Source organism: Megalobrama amblycephala, linkage group LG12 (assembly GCF_018812025.1).
Source record: "Megalobrama amblycephala isolate DHTTF-2021 linkage group LG12, ASM1881202v1, whole genome shotgun sequence".
Lineage (NCBI taxonomy): Eukaryota > Metazoa > Chordata > Actinopteri > Cypriniformes > Xenocyprididae > Megalobrama > Megalobrama amblycephala.
This window is the reverse complement of record NC_063055.1, coordinates 11,225,129-11,237,570: the sequence shown is the minus strand read 5'-3', so window position 1 is coordinate 11,237,570 and position 12,442 is coordinate 11,225,129. Positions and strand designations below refer to the sequence as shown.

The following is a 12,442-nucleotide window of genomic DNA, read 5'->3' as shown; positions in this document are numbered from 1 at the left end:
CATTCAAATTGTGTGTGTGCGTGTGAGTGTGAAGGGTATGGAGTAAGCGGCCACTGCTGCCAAGAAGCAACTTTTCTCTTTTTTTCCCCTCTCCCTATGTTCTTCATCTGTGCAAATCCCACTCGTTTATGACAAGGATATGTGCATTAATGTGTGTGCGTTTCCAAAGAATATAGCCTGTGTATTTGCTCATCCTTTGATCACTGAGCAGCTGCTCTAAATATGATTTTATTGTGTAGACTTTGTGCTGCCAAACATTTCACAAGAAAAGCCTCACGAGGTAAGGATACACAAAGATTAATGAATCCTGACAGGAGCCGGCTATAAATATTGCTTATGATCATCACAGCATGATTATTTTAATAACACCTAGCTGTAGGAAAGAAAAAAGTCTCTATAATATCTCAGGCATTTCTCCTAGAAAACAATGAAACAGAGAGCAAACTGAGACTTTCACTGAAAGTGACAGTTAACCCAAAAATTTAAATTCTGCATTCATTTTGTTCCAAACCTTTCTTCTGTGGAACGTAAAAAAAGATATTTTGGGCAATGTCTCAGTAGTTCTTTTATCCATAGAAATGGAAGTCAGAGGGCTCCAATGTTTTTTGGTTCCCAAAGTTCTTTAAAATATCATTTTGTTTTCTGCGGAAGTCTTGGAATGACATGAGGGTGAGGCAACAATGACAGAATTCTCATTTTTGAGTGAACTATTCCTTCAAGTTCCTTAGCATACGTGTCTTCCCTGACAGATTTATAGGTGGTAAAGAGGATGTTTTGTTTTATACATTTTTGCAATATTACTTGAAACTGTCTTTACTAAGTGATAAAAGACAATTTATTAGGTGCACTGAAAGGAATATTATTAATATACATTATCTGTGCACGAGGTAGGGCCTTAAAAACATCAGCCAATCGTTTACGCGATCATCGCGTAAACGATTGGCCCTCTGGCTTGTCAATCACTGCCATTGCGAGAGACGTGCGCGGATTGGCCCTCTGGCTTGTCAATTACTGCCATGACGTTCCTTGTGAGAGACGCGCGGCTGCGCGCTCTAGTAACTTTCCACACTCTACAGGCGCTGCATACAATGTTTTTGTCGGGAGACAGGAGTAACAACTGCAGATTATGAGTCACCTGCGGTGAGTCTGACATAATGAATCCACTAAGTGTGTGCGCGGCTTAACGATTGTAAGGCCGATTATGAATGTAAATTGATACTTATGACTGATCGCGCTCAAACGCGTCCAGTAAGAGCCAGTTGCGTTTAGTCTGCGATTACAGTCGGTGTTCAAATTCCATGTGAAAGTATATAAATCTGCTTCAGGAGCAGGAAACTATCGCTGTGAGCATAGTCAGAATGTTTTAGCTAGTCGTAAAATGTGTGCCCGGCTTAATAACACAGCGAATGCCGGTGGTAAACACTCGTATTCCGATACTCGTGCACGAGTTTTGGGAGGCGTTCACTTGAAATGAGCTGTGAAGGAGGGGTATTGTTCTTCCGCATGCGCTCATTTCAAAAACTCAGTCGACGAAAACATCCCCTGTACCACCTTTAATTTAGGCTTTTATTCACATATAAACATTAATCAACGTACACATCAGCTGTGGTAAACAGAAGCTTAAGCATGTTTTATTGATGTGCGAGAACCAATGAGGTTTGTTCTTGTTTGTTACACAGCACGTTTGAGCATCCGCAAGAACCAATGAGGCTTATTCTCGTGCATCAAGCAAGTTCGGTTGAGCTCCTGTTTATGTTCGCTGATCAAAGTTTAGATGTGAATAAAGGCCTAAATTCAATCTGTTCATTTTACAAAGCGACCAAGTTGGACTAAAACTGCTCAATTCATATGGATTTCTTTTACGATGTCTTTTATGAACTGTTTATAACTTTTTGAAGCGTCAAAGTGGTAGTTGCATAGCTGTCAACTGAGGGACAGGAAGCTCTTAGATTTCATCAAAAATATCTTTATTTGTGTTCTGAAGATGAATGAAAGTCTTACGGGTTTGGAACAAAATGAGGGTGAGTAATTAAAAACTGAGTTTTCATTTTTGGGTGAACTAACCCTTTAAGCCTTAGGTTACCATCTTATGCTATGTTTTAGTGTGCAAATTCTAGTAATATCCAAAAACGACAATTATTTATTTACCAATCACCTATTTCTATGCGTTCTTGCATTTTTTCCCAAACACAGAAACACATTGCTTGTGACAACAGCACTTCTCTGCCTGTCCATTTTACCTTCACTCACCTGAACTAGTGATACCATCATTAACCCCTATTGAGATCTAGTCATTTAACAGATGCTGTTACCCAAAGCAATTTGAAGTGCACTTCTAACAGGGAGAATCCTCACTGTAGAAACATGATGTTACTTTAAGTGTTTTGCTTAAGGGCACAATGATAATTCAATGGGTGATTCAAACCCTTTCAGTTTGCAGCCTATAGATCTTTAATCACTACATCACACCACCCCCTGCTGACTGCAACAGACTGTCATTGGTTTCAAAAAACAAGCGCCACATCACTAATAACTGATAACAAGTCTGTGCGGGACATTAAGCTAACCTTCTGGGCTTTTTGAGAAGAGAAGCGCTTAGCATTGTAATGTTTCATTAGTTTACATTTGTCTGTCTGTGCACACTGTCAGCTTGCCAGCTGTTATCAGAGAAAGATGTTTTCACCTTTACTTTACTCAGTTTAAAGAACATTGTTTAAAAGCAAGAGACCATTTAATAATAACAACAAAAAAATCTTTAGACCTATAATACATTAAATAAGCAACTAGGCAGATTGTCCGAGCTATTCTTTTCCATACACTAAAAATGCTCCAAAAAAGAAGAAAAATCACCACAGTTTTCTACATTGATCATAGTAAGGAATGTTTCTTGAGCAACAAATCAGCATATTACACTATAAAAAATGCTGGGTTGAAAACCGACAAACCCAGCGATGGGGTTGTTTTAACACAGCGGTTGGGTTAAATCTTTTTCCAACTTGCTGGGCAGTTTTATTTAACCCAACTATTGTTTGAAAATTACAATATGGCTGGCTAAGAATGAAGCCGAAATAGGTTGGAAAAACAAAATAATATTAATTACTAAAAGCAACAATAATAATCACAAGGTGAACATTTATTAATAAGCAATTTAATAAGCATTTATTGTTTAAAGCTGCAGTCCGCCATTTTTCCTCTTTGTCGCCATCTCTGTTTGAAACCTGCGATTGCAGTCATATGCGGAATAGTTATCGTTACGTGCGTTGTGCATCGGCACGGCTCAGCGCGGATGAATCTAATGTTTGCTGTCAATCACTACACCGGTGTGGATGCTGTACTTCAGAATCACAGATTCTACATCTTTAAAGTATGACCAAAATAAGAACTTTTACTGGAAAATATCAGCTGAACAAGTAAGTAACATGTCTGCCACTTTTGTTCTGACCAACTGAGGAAAAAAGCATTAGGCCTACAATAAATCGTGCTGCTAATGATGATTAAATCTAACGATCGCTTAGCTCGGATCACGCCAAACCATGCAAATTATTATTACTGTTATACTTTGTTCTCAAATTGTTAATGTTAACAACATCAGCATTGCGTGACTATCCCTGCATCTCAATCAGCTCCCTAGGTCGTGAATGTAAATGAATGTGGTCGATTCCTTGATCAGTGCCCTGACTACTGAACTAGGGAGCAGACTGAGACGCACCCTATGTGTATTTAGTGTGTATTAAAGGAACACTCCACTTTTTTTGAAAATAGGCTCATTTTCCAACTCTCCTAGAGTTAAACAGTTGAGTTATACCGTTTTCAAATCCATTCAGCCAGTCTCCAGGTCTGTCTATCTGAATCTGATGAGACCAACAGAATCTCGCTCAAAAATAACCAAAGAGTTTCGATATTTTTCCTATTTAAAACTTGACTCTTCTATAGTTACATCATGTACTAAGACCAACGGAAAATGAAAAGTTGCGATTTTCTGCATAATATCATTGCGCCTGCTGCACCCATGGTACGGCAGCAAAGTTCCTTGATTATTACGGCAAAATGAGAACATAGTTCCTAGACATATCAGCATAGAAAATCGCAACTTTTCATTTTCCGTTGGTCGTAGTACACAATGTAACTACAGAAGAGTCAAGTTTTAAATAGGAAAAATATCATAACTCTTTGGTCTTTTTTGAGCAAGATGCTAACGGTCTAATCAGATTCAATGAACTATGCTAAGCTATGCTAAAAGTGGTACAGACAGACCCGGAGATCGGCTGAATGGATTCGAAAACGGTAAAACTCAACTGTTTAATTCTAGGGGAGTTGGAAAATGAGTCTATTTTCAAAAAAAGTGGAGTGATCCTTAAAACATATCAATTAATGTTAATTTCCAACATACTTTGTGTTAATTTTAAGCAAGCAATACAGTAATTTTTAAACAATAGTTGAGTTAAATAGAACTACCTAGCATTTAACCCAACCAATGGGTTAAAACAACCCAATCGCTGGGTTTGTCCATTTTCAACCCAACTTAGGTTGTTTTTAACCCAGCATTTGTAGAATGATTTCTGAAGCATCATGTGACACTGAAGACTGGAGTAATGATGCTGAAAATTTAACTTTGCCATCAAAAGAATAAACTGCATTTTAAAACATTAAAACAGAAAACAGTTATTATAATTTGGAACAATATTTCATAATATTACTATTTACTGCACCCCATAATTTTGAATGGCAGAGGCATTTGTAAAATGTCACGAAAATCATAGTCTCACAAAAAACACACATACTGTACATTGCATATTGTATATTTCACATGATAATCAATGTGTTCAGTTAACCCAATGCCAAAAAAAGATGTTCATAGATCTTACTTATTGTGGAGTACAGAAAAAAAAAAAAAATTGAATTATAAAAGCCAACAGGAAACACTCAAAGCATTACAGCCAATCGCAGTCTAAAGTGAGTAAGCATGCACTTAAGAACAGTTTTCATAAAATCATCTCCATGTTATGCGAGCACTTCAGACTGCCCCCCAGCTGAAAACTGTGCTTCACTTCCCTAAGAGTGACTAACCATGTCTGCACCACAGGAGGAACACCTTACCGGGCAGATCTTGGAGAATTAACACCCAAGAAGACAGACAAAATAGCTAAATGGACAGGAAGATTGGTGTCTGCGCAAAACCTGCAATTCGGTAAACGTGAGTAGTTCATTGTGAACAGAACCAAAGAAATCTGACGTCAAATCAGATGTGCTCATCTTTCTGCATAGGACAGACCATCTAAAACTATGTATAATCATACAGAATTTGTACTGCAAAATTCTCCAAGAAACATATTAACATAATGTTAAGGCAATTCATTTGTTCAGTCTTACCAGATATATCAACATCTTCAGTGCCTTAAGTGGTGGTCTGTGGAAATACCACATTGGAAGTAATGTTAATATTTAATCAATTCTTTTTCTTGTTAAGAATTATTAATGTGACTTCAGATCAGTAATATAAGTTGTGCTCCAATTGAATTTCTTGATATCATGAAATCGTTATCATGAAGTTATCATGAAGTTAAAGGGTTAGTTCACCCAAAAATGAAAATTCTGTAATTAATTACTCACCCTCATGTTGTTCTACACCGTAAGACCTTTGTTAATCTTCAGAACACAAATTAAGATACTTTTGAGAAAATCCGATGGCTCAGTGAGGCCTGCGTCACCAGCAAAAACACATTTTCAATGCCCAGAAAGCTACTAAAAACATCTTTAAAACAGTTCATGTGAGTTCAGTGGTTCAACTTTAATATTATAAAACAACGAGAATACTTTTTATGCACCAAAAATAACAAAACCTCTGATACGAAAAAGATACGTTAAGCCTCGAAGCTTCATGAAGCAGTGTTTTGAAATCACCCATCACTAGATATTGTGGAATAAAGTCGCTATTTTGTTATTTTTGCCGCACAAAAAGTATTCTCGACGCTTTATAATATTAAAGTTGAACCACTGAACTCACATGAACTGTTTTAAATATGTTTTAGTAGCTTTCTGGGCATTGAAAAAGGGAGTGTTATTGCTGGCGACGCAGGCCTTACTGAGTCATTGGATTTTATCAAAAATATCTTAATTTGTGTTCAGAAGATGAACAAAGGTCTTACGGGTGTAGAACGACATGAGGGTGAGTAATAAATGACATAATTTTCATTTTTGGGTGAACTAACCCTTTAAAGTGTGTGCTTGTCCATCAATGCGTTTGTGAGGTGCTGGTCTCTGGCCTCACCGTGCCCCGTCTGGAAACTGCCTCTGGATTTCAGCTCATTACTTCAAGGACACATGACATAGACTCTCACCAGCTCTGATTCTGGGCTGTCAATCTCTCATCTAGTATACATTCCACAGAAAAGGAGCGTAAAACATCTGGCAAGATATTTGATCTCTGCTTGCTTTTACTGGGTTCAAAAATGTCACTATACATAAATTCATGAATTGAGATTTATAGAGAGGATGGATATAGAGATTTTATGATTTTAACAACTGATTTGATACCTCTTTCACCTTTTCTCCTTTTTTTTTTTTTTTTCAGACCATCAGTATGCACATTCAGCATCAGGCCACCTCAATGTGTGCATGTTCTTTGGGTTGTGTCATAGTGACTGGTAGAACACTGCATTGTGTGTTCACTTCCCCCTCCCCACTTCTCCCTGCATGACGTCTGTGTGTGTTTCTCCACTGTTACCCTTGGCAACATGGATGGAGAGAGACAAGTGTGTGTGTGGTAAGAATTGACTCAGAGCTAGAGATTTAACGGAGGAATGAAAGACTAATCCGCAGAATGCAGCTCCAAACCCAGTGCTGATGATATGTATACATGAACGCCTCATTCAAACATGAACCTCACAAAACCAGTCGAAAAATGTGATATATTTTCAATATTCCCATATTTTACCTAAAATCAAAAGAAAGAAAAAAATTATTTTGCGCATGAAGAAAATGAAGGCTCATTTTAGGATTATTAAATGTGCCGTAGAACGTGTTTTCAAAAGATGTAATATAAGTCTAAGGTGTCCCCTGAATGTGTCTGTGAAGTTTCAGCTCAAAATACCACATGGATTTTTTTTTTATTAATTTTTTTAACTGCCTATTTTGGGGCATCATTAAATATGCGCTGATTCAGGCTGTGGCCCCTTTAAATTCTCGTGCTCCCCGCCCCCGAGCTCGCGCTTGCCTTAAACAGTGCATAAACAAAGTTCACACAGCTAATATAACCCTCAAAATGGATCTTTACAAAGTGTTCGTCATGCAACATGTCTAATCGCGTAAGTATGGTATTTATTTAGATGTTTACATTTGATTCTGAATGAGTTTGATGGTGCTCCGTGGCTAAAGCTAACATTACACACTGTTGGAGAGATTTATAAAGAATGAAGTTGTGTTTATGAATTATACAGACTGCAAGTGTTTAAAAAATGAAAATAACGACAGTCTTGTCTCCGTGAATACAGTAAGAAACGATGGTAACTTTAACCACATTTAACAGTACATTAGCAACATGCTAACAAAACATTTAGAAAGACAGTTTACAAATATCACTAAAAATATCATGGATCATGTCAGTTATTATTGGTCCATCTGCCATTTTTCGCTATTGTCCTTGCTTGCTTACCTAGTCTGATGATTCAGCTGTGCACATCCAGACATCCTGCCCTTATGTAATGCCTTGAACATGGGCTGGCATATGCAAATATTGGGGGCGTACATATTAATGATCCCGACTGTTACGTAACAGTCGGTGTTATGTTGAGATTCGCCTGTTCTTCAAAGGTCTTTTAAACAAATGCGATTTACATAAGAAGGAGGAAGCAATGGAGTTTGAGACTCACTGTATGTCATTTCCATGTACTGAACTATTGTTATTCAACTATGCCAAAGTAAATTCAATTTTTAATTCTAGGGCATCTTTAATGTTTTGTTTTTTTCCCATTGTGACAGAATTTTAATTAAGCATAACTACCCATCAAATTCTTATTCTTTTTCTTATTTTCATTACTGTGATGCAAAGCAAATGATTAATAATACTGATAATATAATAACAATAACAAACAATCAGATTTGAGGGACAAGTTTATGTCAAGTTTAGGCTTACAACCAGGGTTAGGTGCTTCCACTCACCTATCATTTCACTCTGATTTTAGAGATAACTTATGGGTAAGGTTTAGGTTTAGGGGTAGTGATAGGGCTAAGACAAAATTTTCAGACAGGAATGTTGTTCCAGGGTCAACAAAATATGCTGATCCAGGAAAATGTCTTGCTTAGCAAAATCACGGTGACCAAAAATGTGATCTTGATATTTATTCCTCTAGCCCCAACCATACCAAGTAGAATACTTAGAAATATAATCCTGGCTCAAAATGCATAGACAGTCATGAATATATTGAACATCCATAAATGCAAAGTGTCTGTCTCATTGTGTGAAAAGTTGATGAGGCTGCACGACCTCTATGGCCATTTAGCAGTTCATTCGTACTGACTAACTAACTGCCTTCCAGCTGATAAGGGAGAACTCTGTTCCAGAGCACTTTGTGTGAATCATAGCTGTGGCACCCTTCAAACACAACAGTATAAAAAGACCCTTTTTAAAGTCTGACATGCTGAGAGAACGGTGGTATAAAAAGGATGTCCTCAAACACTTCCAATCAAAAGTGAAGAAGTGACATAACTTTTCACAAACATTGTGATTTTATCATTATTGCAGCAAGGCTGTCATACACTTGTGTTGTCAGCACTTTGAAAATCAAGGTATAAAAATCATTAGCTAAAATTAGATTGCACTGTTGTGCATTGGCAAGTGTTTCATTTGATAAATGGAGCAACTTTAGATCCTAAAATAAACTAACTTGTCCACTTATTTTAGAAACAGTGAGAACAAAGTAACTGCACATCTGTATATGGACCAAAATAAAATGACAAGAACTATCTATTTAAAGGAACAGTTCCTCCAAAAATTCAAATTCTGTACGTCAATAGGAGCTTAACAGATGTGGTCTGTTTCATATTAATGACATGTTTCATTTTGGGGTGAACTATTCCTTTAAGCCTGCATGAAACTCTAATCTGCATATTTCAATGGTTTACACTGCACTTAACGAACAGCATTAGAAATCTTGAGTTACATGGACAGAACATCTACAGTAAAACATCTCCCTCTACTGGATAACTGGATTCAAAACATGATATCTCATCTTAAGAATTTCTGTTCTTCATTTTCCCTTAAGGATAGCAACCCTAACATATGTACACATAACCATAAATGCAAGCACTGCAGCAAAACATTAAAATCCAATTCTGTTAAAACATCAAGCTACACTCTTAGAAGAAAAGGTGTATGGAACCTTAAAGGGATAGTTCACCCAAAAATGAAAATTCTGTCATTAATTACTCACCCTCATGTCGTTCCAAACCCATAAATCATTCATTCATCTTCAGAACAGATTTAATTACAAATTAAAGATCTTTTTAATGAAATCTGGGAGCTTTCTGACCCTCCATTGACAGCCTATGCAACTACCACTTTCAAGCCCTAGAAAGGTAGTAAAGACATCAGTGGTTTAACCTCAATTTTATGAAGCAACACCTTTATTTACAAAATAATTATTTACAAAATTTCATGGATTTAGTTTTAACTAATTCATTTTGTTTTTATTAATTTTTAATTGTAATAAATTTTTATGAATTGAGCAGCTTGTAAACATTTTATCACTAGAAAACAATTGAAATAAACAAGAAATATTATGCAATTATTTCTTAGCATTCTTTAAAATGGAAGAACCCTAAAGTTCTACATAGAGCCCCACTGAATCTTTTTTTCTAAGAGTGTATGATGAGAACACAAATTTAGACCTAGAAAACAATCATTTGTTCTCATACATTTATATGTATATATGTGTGAGTGTGTGTCAGTATATTTATAAATATTAAATATCTTATTTAAAATGAAGAGAATTAGCTTTTAGTTATTTTTAGAGGTTTCAGCCTTTTATTTATTAATTAAAATATCCACAACAGTTTGATAAAACCTACAAAAATATTGCACAATACTCAGATAAAGAAAACTACTCATACTCACTTTGAACACAAGAGGGCATAATAGTATCGGAAACAAATTCCTCTACAGCATATATGATGGTGTTTGCATGGTTAAAAACATCTCATTTTTATATTCTAGTTTCAAAATTATGATTTAAAATAGCACCCAATTTTAGGCAGCTATTTTCATCTTAAATTATTTTTACCTATATCACCTGATGCATATAAGAAGAGGCCAATTTGCATTAGCAGTTTATTAAGGACCATCATTAGGTTGCAGGATGAATCACTAAGATAAGTTTAAAATTTTGGTGAAATGCTTAATAAATAAGACCTTTTCGAGACATCTCAAAATTCCTTCTGTTTCTGTTGTTATCTCTTAGCATCATCACAAACACGTTTGATAGTTCTGTGGAAAGGTGTGGAAGACCAAAACAAGGAATCGCATTCCCCTATATCTCTCAGATAATAGAGTTTGCTTTGCACAATTACTTTTCTCCCTCCACCTTTCCCCAGGTTCATCTCCTCTGTCCACAAAAACCCAAAACTCCTAATCTAATATCAGATCCTCAAAGCAAACTTATTTTATACAATCTGTTTTAACGTACAATAACGTGTGACTCATTTTTGCTGTCATCTTGGAAATGTTTAGGGAGCTTGTCCTCACCAGAGAGTAACCTTTGGGATACAACAACTGATGTCTTGGTCATACAGGCTGTTTTTCTATCGCTGGCCTCGGCAGGGCTTATTCTCTCCTTAATGATGCATCTCGCAGCTTTGGCACGTCTAATATTTTGGCTGCGTGTCAGATCTGCTTCTGTTATTCAACTTTCTGAGCCTCACAGTGGCTAGCCTCCTTCACGCTGACACGGTTGTTTCATGTTATACTGTCAGAGACTCGAGACAGGCTCCAAGGGTAAATGCAAAAATCGAGACATTGACAGCTCTTGTGCACGCGCATTAAAAATGCAAAATGGCACACCTGCCAAGGGACATGCAGCTGTAATTGCAAAAACATTTGCCATCTTAAAACAGGACGACTTTACAAAATATGGGGCCAATACAACTGAAAATATTTTCATATTTTCCTGTTTTCACACATCTTGAGCAAATTGTCAAAGCTTCTTTTTCTTTCATACTGAGAATCTCAAAAGACTTCAGAAGACATGGAAGTCATATTTACCACTTTTATGATACTTTTATTGTGCTTTTTGTCCATTTTGGAGCTGTGAAGCATTAATCGTCATGTTGCAAGGGAAAGTGCAACGCAGACTTTGTCTAAAATCTAATAAAAAGGGTAAGCAAATGATGACAATATTTTAATTTTTGGGTGAACTGTTTCTTTAAGAGATGTTCTGCAAAGAATGCGTGTCAAACATAATTCTTAACGTGAAGGAAATAAGTGTTAGAGCTACTAAGTGAATAGTGAAATAAGCAAGGTGTTATATCTGGGTGACATTTTCCATCACTTTTTCATGTTTAAGAATAAAAAAATTAGTTAAAGTTCAAATAGATCTGATATTTTTTATGATTTATGACGCATATAACAGGGGGTTGAGTCATCTAGACCAAAATTATCATTCTTTTGAATGTCGATCTCCATGCAGCGCTCAATACAAAACGCATTTGTAATCAAAATAGCCATAGACAGGAGCATTTTTTCACAGCAAGATATGAGTCTTAATGCAATCAAAGTGACAAATTAAGATGACAGTCAGGACCAAGGCAGTGTTTATGTTAATTCACACTGTGGAACTTGCTTTCTATCCTGACACCTGAACAATCACTGACTTCTTACAAGTGTACCTGACAAAACAGCAGTAAGCTGCACTACAGCCAACAATAAGGTAATGGATGTTTAGGGTGGAATGCAACATATCAAAGTCACTGGCAAACTATTTGCAAAAAAATTCTCTCACTAAAAAAAAATAGAAGGTTAGTCTCCTTGATGGAATGACCCAGATATGTCAGCAGAGCAGGAACAACAGACCGGGACCCTGCAGAAATACCTAAACGCTACACAATAGACAGCAGGGCTCACTGTGACCTTGTGACCTAATCAGGAAGAGACTGCCACAGGAGGAATTTCAAAACACCAAAACCTGAAAAGGTTTTTCTCATTAGACACCATGTTCATATGCAATGCAAGTCTTTATTTATTAATAAAAATAATAATAATATATTAACAATACATAGCTTTTTTTAAAATAACATCAATAAAATAATTTTATATACATATATATAATCTTAAGATTAAAAAAATTCTATCTCCGCTAATGCTGTAAACTATATACAGAGAGCCTTTTTCTTGCACATTACTATAATATTAAAGGTTACAATTAACAACAGAGCTCAAACTATTAAATTCAGT

General features: G+C 36.2%; 1 protein-coding gene across 2 annotated transcripts in view; it reads right to left on the bottom strand.

Annotated features, from left to right (window-relative positions):
- Positions 1-12,442, bottom strand: part of pde4d (phosphodiesterase 4D, cAMP-specific) — a 148,136-nt gene that overhangs the window by 98,649 nt on the left and 37,045 nt on the right. The gene's annotated exons all lie outside the window — the stretch shown is intronic.